Genomic DNA, 15,535 nt, shown 5'->3' with positions numbered 1-15,535 from the left:
TGAATGATTCCTCTGCTTTCTCTGTACATAACTTGGTGTAGATGCTTAGTTTCACCACCAGGGGTCTCCAGAGCTTGAGCAGCCCACAAGTCTGCAGGATCAACCCTCTCTTTCCTACCTCCCAAACTGTCTCTAAATCCATTCAGACATCACCAGACTTAACTGTATAATGTTTTCAACTTTCCAATCATGTTCCCTTCAGCAGGCTGACTGAGTAGAGACTGTGGCACGTGTCAATATAGGGCACTATCACGTATAGCGCTGGTCAAAAGTAGTAGCGTCTGAGTGGTGTGACGTACCCATACATGTCCCTGTTAGCGCATCATAGGCGTGGTTTGATATACGGTTTATATTATATTTTGCCGCGTTTCTGCCATTTATTCATGTAACGGTATCAATAAAGACACTTTCACTTAAGCGCAGTTGACTGAGGTTCTTCACTTGCTACGTCTGTTCTTAGCACAGAGACAAATACGTTTTAAGTCACCTTTTCACTGTCTTGCATTGATGTCAATGGGAGACAGTGAAAATGTGACTTAAGTGGAAGTTAGGTTTTGCCCTAGAGTTAGCGGGTGGGTAAATACGTGTTTTAGTAGCCTCGGGCCTTCGAAGATATAGAGAGAGACTGACTTGGCAAATTGTCCTTCATGTTAGCACGGAAAGCTCCAAGACTAGAATGCAATTACCAAGAATGGTATTTCCATTCTAAAATATCACGTCTGGTTATAAGAAGACCGTTGATACATTTTGGCAGACGTGATGTGGGAGATGATAATGAGTAAAATTGATTGATTAAAATTGATTATTTCTTCACCGGGGTGCCACTGGTTTTTGAAGTGGGGGGGTGAGTGTTTTTTTGCTGTCTAAAGCTAATTTCCTGCAATTTTACACAATCCAATATGCCATCTCTATTTAGAACAAAAAGTAAGCAAAAATACCCTCAGTCATCAAGCTTGGTAAGAGATTATTAAATATGTTTAAGTGATTTAACGAGACTGAACTAGATCAAAGGTAATTCAATAATACATATTGTGTTGCACCTTTTAACCAATAGCCAAACAAATGAACAACTCTTAAAAAAAAAAAATAACTAAGACTTATATTCTCTTTATTAAGACCTATATCAAATTTCAGCCAGCCCGAACCGCCTGCACGCCAGACCCCCAGCAGTCTAGTCAATAACTCAACTTTTTCCCAACACAATTTCCTTCCCAGTTCACAAGGCTTTGAAAAAAAAAAAAAAAAAAAAAAAACACACCTCAAATATACATGAACACACAGAAAATCTGAAAATCCTCCATATAAAGTAATAGTACTGTAGCGCTCTTTTTTACTTTCACACAATATAGCTGTCTTGCCCTGTCCAGTCCCTAAGGATCCACCACCCTGCAGCGACCCAATACACCCCACTCGGCTTCAGGATCTTAGTGAAACGTTCATTATTGGTTCCGGGTGTGTTAGGCCAAGGCCAGAATGACAACCCAACCCAACCCAGGACTGAGCAGCCCAGCAGCTAGGGATTGCCTGAATGTTTATTTCCCCTAATGTGGGCATGTTTTCAATACAGACTCCTTTAGTCACACTGTATTCCAAGTAAGGCATCCAGGCCTTATGAAAGTTGCACAGTATACCCTTAATCTTGTAATAAATCAAATCTAGTGATACATAACTTGACATTGTAGGAGGATAACCAACCTTCCAATTAATGTTAATACATTTGTAAGCCGCTGTAAATGCTTGGTTACACAGTTTCTTCAGATAACTGTCTCCAGTTTCCCCATTTCCAAGCAAACAAAGAATGGCGAATTTGTAGACATGCTGAGATAAAAGAACATGCTCTTTGCCAGAATTCAGCCAGCCTCCAGCAGAGGAATGACATTTCTGAGTGCATGTAATTCAGTTTCACTGGCGTGTAGTACGTTCTATGGATGGTCTTAGACTGCAGCAATTTATGTATGAGATTATATGAACATGACTGAGCATTCTAACATATCTGTATCAATTCATCATCATCATCAATAGCTTCTATCAGGTCTTCCTCACATTTTTGCTTTACATGTTTTGTGTCATTGGGAAAAGCCTCTCAACCCTGGATACAGTTTGGAAATCAACTTTGGAGGTTTGTCAGACTGCCTTAGCATCTGGTTTGTGCAGTGTTATTTTTTCTGCATAGAGAGAATAAAGTGTTATCTGCACATTCACCTCCCCTCTGTCACAGACTGGTCTTCCCTGGCTGCCCGACCCTGCTGAGACCCCTGTCACAATCTGATCCTCTTAAAATGAGGCATGACAAAGAATTACCTAGGTGTGCATTTATTCGTTATATTATCTAAGAATAGAATCAATGGTTCATTAATTGAAATGACCATTATTCCCAGATCCCAGACTAAGCTTAAACTGCTGTACTATAGGTCTACCCATCAACTCAAGATGGAATTTTGTACCATTCACTGATATTTAATATACAGTTGGGCAAAAAAGTATTTAGTCAGCCACCAATTGTGCAAGTTCTCCCACTTAAAAAGATGAGAGGCCTGTAATTTTCATCATAGGTACACTTCAACTATGACAGACAAAATGAGAAAAGAAATTCCAGAAAATCACATTGTAGGATTTTTAATTCATTTATTTGCAAATTATGGTGGAAAATAAGTATTTGGTCACCTACAAACAAGCAAGATTTCTGCCTCTCACAGACCTGTAACTTCTTCTTTAAGAGGCTCCTCTGTCCTCCACTCGTTACCTGTATTAATGGCACCTGTTTGAACTTGTTATCAGTATAAAAGACACCTGTACACAACCTCAAACAGTCACACTCCAAACTCCACTATGGCCAAGACCAAAGAGCTGTCAAAGGACACCAGAAACAAAATTGTAGACCTGCACCAGGCTGGGAAGACTGAATCTGCAATAGGTAAGCAGCTTGGTTTGAAGAAATCAACGGTGGGAGCAATTATTAGGAAATGGAAGACATACAAGACCACTGATAATCTCCCTCGATCTGGGGCTCCACGCAAGATCTCACCCCGTGGGGTCAAAATGATCACAAGAACGGTGAGCAAAAATCCCAGAACCACACGGGGGGACCTAGTGAATGACCTGCAGAGAGCTGGGACCAAAGTAACAAAGCCTACCATTAGTAACACACTACGCCGCCAGGGACTCAAATCCTGCAGTGCCAGATGTGTCCCCCTGCTTAAGCCAGTACATGTCCAGGCCCATCTGAAGTTTGCTAGAGAGCATTTGGATGATCCAGAAGAAGATTGGGAGAATGTCATATGGTCAGATGAAACCAAAATAGAACTTTTTGGTAAAAACTCAACTCGTCGTGTTTGGAGGACAAAGAATGCTGAGTTGCATCCAAAGAACACCATACCTACTGTGAAGCATGGGGGTGGAAACATAATGCTTTGGGACTGTTTTTCTGCAAAGGGACCAAGATGACTGATCCGTGTAAAGGACAGAATGAATGGGGCCATGTATCGTGAGATTGTGAGTAAAAACCTCCTTCCATCAGCAAGGGCATTGAAGATGAAACGTGGCTGGGTCTTTCAGCATGACAATGATCCCAAACACACCGCCCGGGCAACGAAGGAGTGGCTTCGTAAGAAGCATTTCAAGGTCCTGGAGTGGCCTAGCCAGTCTCCAGATCTCAACCCCATAGAAAATCTTTGGAGGGAGTTGAAAGTCCTTGTTGCCCAGCAAAAGCCCCAAAACATCACTGCTCTAGAGGAGATCTGCATGGAGGAATGGGCCAAAATACCAGCAACAGTGTGTGAAAACCTTGTGAAGACTTATAGAAAACGTTTGACCTCTGTCATTGCCAACAAAGGGTATATAACAAAGTATTGAGATACACTTTTGTTATTGACCAAATACTTATTTTCCACCATAATTTGCAAATAAATGAATTAAAAATCCTACAATGTGATTTTCTGGAGAAAAAATTTTGATTCTTTTGTGAGCGTTGCGTCTTTTTCATTTTCAATAAGCAAATCGTCCTCCTAAAAAGTAGGCTATATCCTATAGTCCTATGCAAAATGTAGCAAGTGTCTGCTGCTTCCCGTTCAGTAACCATACCTGCGAGATCAGGTGCGCGTGTAGTCTCAATTAGAATATACCGTCGTAGCCAAAAGTTTTGAGAATGACACAAATATAAATTTTCAAAGTCTGCTGCCTCATTTTGAATGATGGCAATTTGCATATACTCCAGAATGTTATGAAGAGTGGTCAGATGAATTGCAATTAATTGCAAAGTCCCTCATTGCCATGCTATGCTCAACTCTCCCATTCTGGTCCAGCCAGCTTTCCAAAAGCTTTGCCTTCACGCAGCCTAAATCCAACCAGCTGAACACTCCAAACAGCCTACCTCACTAATCGAAGTCAGCCGCATGGTCCTAAAGCACCCTGTTGCCACTTTTTTGTATCACATTGCAATTATAAAACTGGAGAGGTGATGCAGTTTCAGAATGTGGGGGGGGGACATGACCCCCCCCCCTGTCCCCAGTGAAAGTTGCGCCCCTGTGTTCTCATTCCCACGAATGAGGGATGAGGATGGGTGTGTGAGTTTTGGCAGACGCTCCTGTGCCAAGTGTATGCATCAGATTATGGTGAAATTGACCTCATAGCATAAATGTGCTACGGGTATATAAATGTGTAAAGTGATCAAATTAAGTTACGGTTGCATGTTTTTCTTCTCTGACAAAACGAAAGCTGATTCAAAGGGGTTGTGGCAGATATCAAAACTATACTCGGTGAAAGGTGGCGATCGAGGAGGGAAGGACACTTCCGTTCGCCTACTAACAAATGGACACTCCTCGACTACTTATCGGTTTCCGGGTCTAGGAGGACAGAGGACGGTCTTTAGGCCCAAACTAGAAAACCCCAGGACCTGTGTGTTTTGAGGCCGAAGGGTCATCGGTCACAATCAGCAGTGGCTGGTGGGAGATGGTGGCAAGTTTGGTTAAGGGATCAGGGTATCAGCGTGTCCTGTCATCTACTCCTCTCACCCATACAGAAGCACCCTACACCAAGGGTCACATATCCTCAGGTAAGGATGCTCTCTAAATGACACTAAACAACACTATCATAATGTTCAAACAAAGCTTTCATGTTCTATTTTAAAACACTTTTATTGTTTTAGTTAAAGGTTCAATTTAAAAAAGATTGCACTGGTCCATGTTGCAAAGTGCCTCTCAGAGCCACTGAGCTACTGGTTATATGGCCAACATTGTCTAAATGACAGATAGTTTACAGGTTTATTGTAAATCAATGTCAGGAAATTACAGGAGATTCTCTCAGACTTTATATTCATATCCGTTATTGGCCAGTGGCCATAAACATGTCTTATTTGTTCAAGTCAGATCTGCTGATGTGTTCCATTAAAGACCCGGTACAATCAAAATTCAGTTTGTCCTGTGTTGTATATCATATTGTACAGCTGATAAAACTAACACTATTAGAGGGGGAAAAATGTCCCTCCTACTGAGGGGGAAAATGTTTTGTAGTGTACTCGTCACGACTGTCTTGGTGTGTTTGAACCATGATAGTTTGTTGGTGATGTGGACACCAATGATCTTAAAACTCTCGACCCGCTCCACTACAGCCCCGTCGATGTGAATGGGGGCGTTTTCGGCCGTCTTTTTCTTGTTGTCCACAATCATCTCCTTTGTCTGTCTTACATTGAGGGAGAGGTTGTTATCCTGGCACCACACTGCCACGTCTCTGACCTCCTCCCTATAGGCTGTCTCATCATTGTTGGTGATCGGGCCTCCCACTGTTGTGTCGTCTGCAAACTTAACGATGGTGTTGGAGTCGTGCTTGGCCAGGAAGTCGTGGGTGAACAGGGAGTACAGGAGTTGACTAAGCACGCACCCCTGAGGGGACCCAGTGTTGAGGATCAGTGTGGCAGATGTGTTGTTGTCTACCCTTACCACCTGGGCTTCGGCCCGTCATGAAGTTGAGGATCCAGTTGCAGAGGGAGGTGTTTAGTCCCAGGGTCCTTAGCTTAGTGATGAGCTTTGTGGGCACTATGGTGTTGAACGCTGAGCTGTAGTCAATGAACAGCATTCTCATAAGGGTGTTCCTTTTGTCCAGGTGGGAAAGGGCAGTGTGGAGTGCGATTGAGATCACATCATCTGTGGATCTGTTAGGGCGGTATGCAAATTGGAGTAGGTCTAGGGTTTCTGGGATAATGGTGTTGATGTGAGTCATGACCAGCCTTTCAAAGCACTTCATGGTTTCCAACGCGAGTGCTGCGGGGCGGTAGTCATTTAGGCAGGTTACCTTCGGTTTCTTGGGCACAGGGACTATGGTGGTCTGCTTGAAACATGTAGGTAATACAGTCAGGGACAGGTTGAAAAGATCAGTGAAGATACTTGCCAGTTGGTTTGCGTATGCTCCGAGTACACATCCTGGTAATCCGTCTAGACCCGCGGCCTTGTGAATGTTGACCTGTTCACATCGGCTATGGAGAGCGTGATCACACCGTCATCCTGAACAGCTGGTGCTCTCATGCATGCTTCAGTGTTACTTGCCTCGAAGCGCACATAAAAGGCAGGAAGCTCATCTGGTAGGCTCGCGTCACTGGCAGGCTTTCGGCTGGCTTTCCCTTTTGTGTGATATTGATATAAAAAAGTTTGCATTGGGCCTTTAACATTTATTTTTAAATATAACCTTTATTTAACTAGGCAAGTAAATTAAGAACAACATCTTATGTACAATGACGTCATACAGTGGGTTACAGTGGGTTAACTGCCTTGTTCAGAACGACACATTTTTACCTTGCCAGCTTGGGGATTCGATACATCAACCTTTTGGTTACTGGCCCAACGATCTAACCATTAGGCTACTTGCATCCTAACATTCATGTTTATGATAAGAGGGAATCTTTTGTGTAATATTCCCCCTTAGGCTATCCCACACAGTGCTATTTTCAGCACAGTGCAGTGTACATTGTAGTCTCTGGTGACAGACTGTTCAAACAAACAATGAGTAACCAAATTGTGTAGCTGGCCAGCAGGCATCTGGGGTTTTGTTCTGGGTTCTCAATATTATACATTCCTACTCCATCTCCTCACATAACAATAGTCTTGTCATTAAAGGTTATCACGAAATGACTGAGCATATTGTTTGTTAATATTTACAAGACAAATGAATGACATTCAAAGGTAACTCGCATCATTTTGAATGTACTATTTGAATCTAACTTCCTGAAACCCTGCCCTCATTTCCTCTGCATTTACCTGCTTATGTTCCGCTAGTCGCCGCCTGCATATTTGGGCTGTGTTGTTACACGTATAAGCACCATATCACTGGTGATGTGGATTGGTGGTGGTATTTCATCAGAGAACTTGTATCTATTCCAAATTCTTTGTCTTATTTTTTAGCCTGTTGAACGAATGAATGAATGAGTGAATGGGTAACACTTTATAAGTACATTGAAAACAAAAACATTTTTTTCTGCTTGGGTAAGATGGGAAGGTGCATCCACCTTCTGCTCCAAGAGAAGGATCTGAAGTTAGGACAGCTGCTTTCTTAGAGTTTTTTTTTTTTTTTTTTTTTAAGAAGGGAGTTTCCCTTTACTGCATGCTGTTGACAGAATTTTGGACATGTTTTAGATAACTACTTATTTAAAGTAGGCCTTTAAGCATTACGCTTAAGTCATAAGCATTTATAACATTTACAATAGTTGATGAAGCGTTTATAATGGCATATTTATGTGTTACAAATGAAGGTATACATATTGTGTGGCTTTGTGTGAGCCATCCCTTTATTAGACACGGCTTCAGTAAATCAAGTTACAATGATAAACACACTTCGAGTGATACATGAGACAGTGTGACTTAGGGATACATACATGGATGTACTTGAGACATACAGTATATTACCATAAACTATAAACAGTGTTGTCATCCCGTTACGGCCAGGAGAGTCATTAGGTTCCACTGTAAACTATGTTGTAATTTCAATATACTTCCGGTGAATGACCGTGATGTCTCTGAGTACTGTTCACATTTTGAAACAGACTGTAATTTGTGGACTGTAGTTGACATTTCCTAGCAATGTTCTGTTGACCACTTGGGCTTGATCCAAGACGAGGAAAATCACTTATGTATAGTAGCCGTTCACTGCTTAGCAGTGGTGGAAAAAGTACCCAATTGTCATAATTGAGTACAGATACCTTTAATAGAAAATGACTCAAGTAAAAGTGAGTCACCCAGTTAAATTCCACTCGAGTAAAAGTCTAAAAGTACTTGGTTTTAAATATACTTAAGTATCAAACGTAAATGTTATTGCAAAAATATACAGTACCAGTCAAAAGTTGAGACACCTACTTTTAAATTTTTTAAAAACTATTTTCTACATTGTAAAATATTAGTGAAGACTGTAATGAGTAATGTAATGAGTAGTTTTGGGGGTCCGGGAAAATGTATGGAATAAAAAATAGATAATTTTCTTTAGAAATGTAGTGAGGTAAAAGTAGTCAAAAATATGAATAGTAAAGTAATGTACAGATACCCCAAAAAACGACTTAATTAAGTAGTACTTACAAGTCTTTTTACTTAAGTACTTTACACCACTGCTGCTAAGCGACCACCCCCTCCTCAAAGTATTTGTTTTGAGCCCACCCTCCCCCCACCTTCCCATCTCTCTCTCTCTCTCTCTCTCTCGCTCTTGTCCAGTTAAAACCCTTTCTTTCTCCCTCCTCCAATCCCTTCTTCCCTCCCTCTATTCTCAGTGCCAGTATTTCACAGGCAGGCAGGGAGAGAGGCAGTCAACTTGACCTTCACCGCAGCAGTTGTAGACCCTATCAGATTTATCAAGGAAGGGACTAATACATACTCCCTCACACCAGACACGCGCATACAAACACACTAGTGGGGAGACCAGGGCAGAGACCAGACACACACACTCACTCACCTGCAGTCCAGGAAGTGGACACACACACTCAAACTCACCCACCCACCTGGACTATATTCTTTACGCTCCAGCTCTACTGGTTCACCCCTTTCCTGACTCGACTGAAGGAGCAACAGGTAAAGTCCTGTTTTCGTTCCCTTCCTCTCTCCGCTATCACTCTCCTCTCTAGTCTCCAACACACTCTACTTTCTTTACGCTTCTTTCCTGTCCTCTCTCCAGTTATCTGTCTCCCCTTCTCCTCCACACACTCCCCTTCTCCTCATACAGGGGAAGTAGGCTAACAGCTCTGCAGTTAGCTCCCAGAGATACTGAGGTAAACACCCAGAGGCAATATCAGTAGTTAAAAGTGTTGAGGTAGATGTACAAGTCTGCTATTGTAATGAATAAAGCCACGTTTCTATGGAAGAGCTATGGAGTAGTTATATACAGCTGAAGCAGCAGTAGTTGTAGAGGGTTGGACTCCAGGACTGGTTGACTGTGTGTGTTCTGTGTTCCAATAGGACTGTGTGTGTAGTGTACAAAGGAGCAATACATCCTGCTCTCTATCTCTGCTCTACTCTCAACAGAACTCTGTTTGCACGGTGGGAAGTGAGTGAGAGCTTTTCAGTCTGTACTTTCTCTCTTGCTTTCTTTTATTCTTTATTTCTTACTCTCTCTCCCTATCTATGTTCTCTCTCTATCTATTTTCTCTCTCTTTCTGTTGTCCTAGTATTGTGTAATCGTGTGACAATGCCAGAGAAGCCGGGTGTTAGGAAGATGTATTGGCACGGTTGTTGTTAGGCCCGACTCTCTTCCTCCAAACACCGGCTCCGAGGGCATTGTCCATTTTATACAACGGGTTACCGACATATTCAAATAATGATTGACATATTTATATTAAAAACATTTTGAATTTATTCATACTATTTCATCCTTACACAAGATATAGTCCGGATACAAATCTAGGGTTGCTACCTAAGCCGGCTGGTCGTTCGTTCTATTGGTTTGGTTGTCAGAGAGACGACCTGGTCGTTCAGTCTTTTTGTTCTGTATCTATGGAACAAAAACACCCAGTCCATACTGGCTGGCAACGTTCTTATCCCTTGCTTGCTAGCTAGCAAACTATGGATAACTTACAGCCATGTCAAACAGCTAGAATAACAACAGTAGTTGCATTTGTTTAAGCTGTTTTCTAGTGACATTTATTTGAATACTTCCATAACAATGAGCTAATGAGGCCTGGCATAGAAAATGTGCTCTCTTGTCAGGACACTGTTTTTCAGAGGAGCTAGCTAACAACACAACTAACACAATCACTTCAAACTGAAGCTGGAAAGAATGCCAACTAGCTGCACTTCGTTTCGTTTGAGCTTTTTTCCTATTGACATTTCTTTCTATATATCCATAAAAATGATGCCAGCTGATTCATGTTTTCGACTGGCTGAGAAACGCGGCCTGCCTGTCTGTCACGTTCATTACTATGGGACAGCTGGAGATCGAATTGGAATATTGAAACAATGTTGCAAATGTCTGATAGACAGCAATAAACTCCGCTGTTGACAACTATTTAGTTGACTATTAGTCTGAAAGAAATGTGAGATAATGTCTAGATGCTTTTAATAGTGGAGATTAAGTTTATACATTTCCCGACTGGGCTGACAGTGGACTCCGCAGTCAGATGGAACAGAGTAAATAGGCAGTTTAACGTTGTAGATTTAGCCGGTGGTAACTTGTGGCAGAGACACCGGTTCAAATGCGGTTTTAACCAATCAGCATTCAGGATCAGACCCACCCGTTGTATAAAGAAATATAATGTACCGAAACTTGTTGGACAAACATTGACATTGCAATACTGTGTTTGAGCTCATGCAAAACCAGTAAAAGCTTTTCTCTTTACTTTACAAACAGAATACCGGTATGTTCAGTCACACAATCGTAGTAAGCAGGACCAAGATCAAGTTTTTTAAATGTCACATGCACAAATACACTGAAACGCCTTTCTTGCAAACTCAAAACCCAACAATGCAATAATCAATAACAACGTAATACTATAAAAAAAGAGAACTAAGAAGAAATATGTAAGTAAATAAGCATACTATATACAGGGTCAGTTCCAATACCGTATTTACAATGCAGGGATACTGTAATGGAGGTAGATATGAATAGGGGTGACTAGGCAACACGATATAAGATAAACCGAGTAGCAGCAGCTTGTATGTGTGTGGCTGTGTGTGTGTGTGTGTGTGTGTAGAGTCAGTATAAATGTATGTGCATATTGTGTGAGTGAGAAGATGGAGTGAGTGTGTGTAGAGCCCTGTGAGTGTGCATAGACACAGAGCAAAAAGAATAATAAAAGGTCAATGAAGATACAAGGTGAACTCCGATAATCCGTGTAGCTATTTTGTTAGCTATTTATCAGTCTTATTGCTTGGGGATAGAAGCCGTTCAAGAGCCTGTTAGTTGATGCACTGGTACCGCTTGCAGTGCGGAAGTCGAAAGAATAGTCTATGGCTTGGGTGGTTGGAGTCTAACAATTTTCCGGGCCTTCCTTTTACACCGCCTGATAGAGGTCCTGGATTGCTGGGAGCTCGGCCCCAGTGATGTACCGGGCTGTCCGCACCACCCTCTGTAGTGCCATGCAATCGAGGGCGGTGCTATTGCTATAGTGATGCTCTCAATGGTACAGCTGTAGAACTTTTTGAGGATTTGAGGGCCCATGCAAAACTCTTTCAACCTCCTGAGGGGGAAGAGGCTCTGTCGCGCCTTCTTCACAACTTTGCGTGTGTTTGGACCATTTAAAGTCTTTAGTGATTTGGACACCGAGGAACTTCTCAACCTGCTCCACTGCAGCCCCATCAATGTGGATGGGGGCATGCTTGCCCCATCCACATGCACAAATACAGTGAAATGCCTTTCTTGCAAAATAAAAATCCAATAATCAATAACAATGTACAGTTGAAGTCGGAAGTTCACATACACCTTAGCCAAATACATTTAAACTCAGTTTTTCAGCAATTGCTGACATTTGATCCTAGTAAAAATTCCCTGTCTTAGGTCAGTTAGGATCACCACTTTATTTTAAGAATGGGAAATGTCAGAATAATAGTAGAGAGAATGATTTATTTCAGATTTTATTTATTACATCACATTCCCAGTGGGTCAGAGGTTTACACACACTCAATTAGTATTTGGTAGCATTGCCTTTAAATTGTTTAACTTGGGTCAAAGTTGGGTGGATTTTGGCCCATTCCTCCTGACAGAGCTGGTGTAACTGAGTCAGGTTTGTAGGCCTCCTTGCTCTCACATGCTTTTTCAGTTCTGCCCACACATTTTCTATAGGATTGAGGTCAGGGCTTTGTGATGGCCACTCCAATACCTTGACTTTGTTGTCCTTAAGCCATTTTGCCACAACTTTGGAAGTATGCTTGGGGTCATTGTCCATTTGGATGACCCATTTGCGACCAAGCTTTTACTTCCTGACTGATGTCTTGAGATGTTACTTCAATATATCCACATAATTGTACTTCCTCATGATGCCATCTATTTTGTGTTGTGCACCAGTCCCTCCTGCAGCAAAGCACCCCCACAACAAGATGCTGCCACGTTTGGGATGGTGTTCTTCAGCTTGCAAGCCTCCCCCTTTCTCCTCCAAACATAACGCTGGTCATTATGGCCAAACAGTTCTATTTTTGTTTCATCAGACCAGAGGACATTTCTCCAAAAAGTACAATATGTTTCCCCATGTGCAGTTGCAAACCGTAGTCTGGCTTTTCTATGGCAGTTTTGGAGCAGTGGCTTTTTCCTTCCTGAGCGGCCTTCCAGGTTATGACGATATAGGACTCGTTTTAACTGTGGATATAGATACGTTTGTACCTGTTTCCTCCAGCATCTTCACAAGGTCATTTGCTGTTGTTCTGGGATTGATTTCCTTTTTTCGCACCAAAGTACGTTCATCTCTAGGAGACAGAACGCATCTCCTTCCTGAGCGGTATGACGGCTGCGTGGTCCCATGGTGTTTATACTTGCGTACTATTGTTTGTACAGAGGAACATGGTACTTTCAGGCATTTGGAAATTGCTCCCAAGGAGGAACCAGACTTGTTGAGGTCTACAATTTTTCTTCTGAGGTCTTGGTTGATTTATTTTGATTTTCCAATGATGTCAAGCAAAGAGGCACTGAGTTTGAAGGTAGGCCTTGAAATATATCCACAGGTACACCTCCAATTGACTCAAATGATGTCAATTAGCCTATCAGAAGCTTCAGACGCTGGAATTTTCCAAGCTGTTTAAAGGCACAGTCAACTTAGTGTACGTAAACTTCTGACCCACTGGAATTGTGATACAGTGAATTATAAGTGAAATAATCTGTCTAAACAATTATTGGAAATATTACTTGTCATGCTCAAAGTAGATGTCCTAACCGACTTGCCAAAACTATAGTTTGTTAACAAGACATTTGTAGGGTGGTTCAAAAACGAGTTTTAATGACTCCAACTTGTCATGTCTGCTCCCGCTCTTCCCTCCCCCTGGCGCTTGAGGTCACCTGGTTGCCATCCATCACGCACACCTGCCTTCCGTCGTCACGCGCATCAGCGAAATTGGACCCACCTGGACTCACTTATCATCTGTATCTTTCCTCCCCTATATTTGTCAGTTCCCCAGCTCTGTTCCCAGCTGCTTCATTGTATAGTTTTTTTCTTTTATATATGTTTGCTGATGCTTTCCTGTCTCGTTCCATGTCCGTTTTTTATTAAATGTCTTACTTCCCGTCCCTGCTTCGTCTCTCCAGCGTCATCTCATGTAACACAACCTAAAACATAACCCAAACCGGCTGCGCGCTATCGTGCATACATTTATTTTGCCCCCCTCACACAAAACGGGATCATCACACGCAGGTTAAAATATCAAAACAAACTCTGAACCAATGACATTAATTTGGGGACAGGTCGAAAAGCATTAAACATGTATGGCAATTTACTTTGAACTTGCTAGCTAACGTTAATTAGCTAGCCGATTTGTTTCTAGTCATTGCTCCTCCTTCCAGGCTTTTTCATCTTTGCATTTATATGGTTATTGGCATCTAATTTACTATTTTACAATGACAACCGGCAAAACATTTCGTCTTTCAATCGCACACGTGGGTATAACCAATGAGGAGATGACATGTGGGTACCTGCTTCTATAAACCAATGAGGAGATGGGAGAGGCAGGACTTTCAGCGCGATCTGCGTCAGAAATAGGAATGAGTTATATTTTAAGCCCCTGGCAAACGCAGATGCTCGTCGGCGCGCGCGAGCAGTGTGGGTGCAATAATTGAATAACATGGATTTATGAATTTATTTTGCGACGCTCGCGCACGCGACGTGTCCGGTCTCGTCAGCATGGTGTATGTAAACTTCGGACTTCAACTGTAGTTATAAAAACGTCCCCCTCCAATGTTAAGTTTGGAATTTTAGACGGCAGCTTTCCTCCCGTTTTGCTCGCCGAACTCAAAGAAATATCTTAAATGCTGATCAATAAATAGTTCCAAATGCTCTATTATCCAGAATGTTTGTTTCGTAAGTTTTCAACTAATCCTCCAGTTTTGTGATGAATTCATGGGACAAACTGTGCCTACCACGCTGCCATGTCATCACCCTACGGCCCTGTTTGTAACATCAGGTTAGCAATGTGGAACAACCAGATGCTCTTTTCCGAACTTCAGATGTGCAGCAATTTTAAGACAATTTGTCTTACCGTGGACTGATGAACATCAATAATTTTAGAGATACTTGGAGGGGACAATGGTTTTGAATGCTAAGCTATAGTCAAGGAACAGCATTCTCTCATAGGTATTCTAGGTGGGTGAGGGCAGTGTGGAGAGCAATTGAGATTGCATCATCTATGGATCTGTTGGGGCAGTCTTTGTTTTTCTACAAACATTACCGATTTTCTGACTCAGAATACAGTGTGTTGTGTGTGTGGTTTTGCATTATGGATTTTTTTAAAATGTTTTTGGTGATCTGTCTCAGGGTTTTATGTGTTTCTTCTTAATTTATATAGGAATCGTGGAATTGCACGATTCAAGTAATGTATTATTATGTGTTGGTGGTTAATTGATCAAAACTCAAGTCTTTAAAGACGGTGATAATGATCAGTGGTAGCTCAGTTGGTAGAGCATGGCGCTCGCAACTCCAAAATCGTTGTTTCGATTCCCGGGAACACCCGTAAGTTAAAACTTCTTGTCAGTAGGGGGGGCGCTGTTTTCACTTTGGAAAAAATCGTGCCCAAATGAAACGGCCTCGTACTCTTTTCTAGATCATACAGTATGCATATTATTATTACTATTGGATAGAAAACACTCAGAAGTTTCTAAAACTCTTTGAATTATGTCTGTGAGTAAAACAGAACTCATTTTGCAGCAAACTTCCATGCAGGAAGTGAAAAATCTGAAAACGAGGCTCTGTTTCAGGGCCTGCCTATTCAGTTGCCTTATATTTATCGCTATGCATGCACTTCATACGCCTTCCACTAGATGTCAACAGGCAGTGGAAGGTGGAATGGGGTGTCTAGCTTGATCTGAGACCGAACAAGAGCTTTTGGAGGGGCAGGTCAGGAATTTTCTTTGTCTACCAAGGCGTGCGAAGTACCTCGAT

At 42.0% G+C, this 15,535-nt stretch overlaps 1 protein-coding gene across 2 annotated transcripts in view; it reads left to right on the top strand.

The window, feature by feature from the left end:
- The first annotated feature begins 8,807 nt into the window (after window positions 1-8,807).
- Window positions 8,808-15,535, top strand: part of LOC129836069 (prominin-1-A-like) — a 31,520-nt gene continuing 24,792 nt past the window's right edge. Inside the window, exon 1 of one of the 2 annotated variants that reach the window (XM_055901828.1) lies at window positions 8,808-9,038. The gene's annotated coding sequence lies outside the window, so the exon portion shown is untranslated. Of the gene's footprint in view, window positions 9,039-9,416; window positions 9,511-15,535 lie in introns of those variants that run through there. The other variant, XM_055901827.1, reaches the window with a different exon arrangement.

The sequence above is a fragment of the Salvelinus fontinalis genome, chromosome 37 (genome assembly GCF_029448725.1).
Source record: "Salvelinus fontinalis isolate EN_2023a chromosome 37, ASM2944872v1, whole genome shotgun sequence".
Classification (NCBI taxonomy): domain Eukaryota; kingdom Metazoa; phylum Chordata; class Actinopteri; order Salmoniformes; family Salmonidae; genus Salvelinus; species Salvelinus fontinalis.
This window is presented reverse-complemented; position numbering and strand designations above follow the sequence as displayed.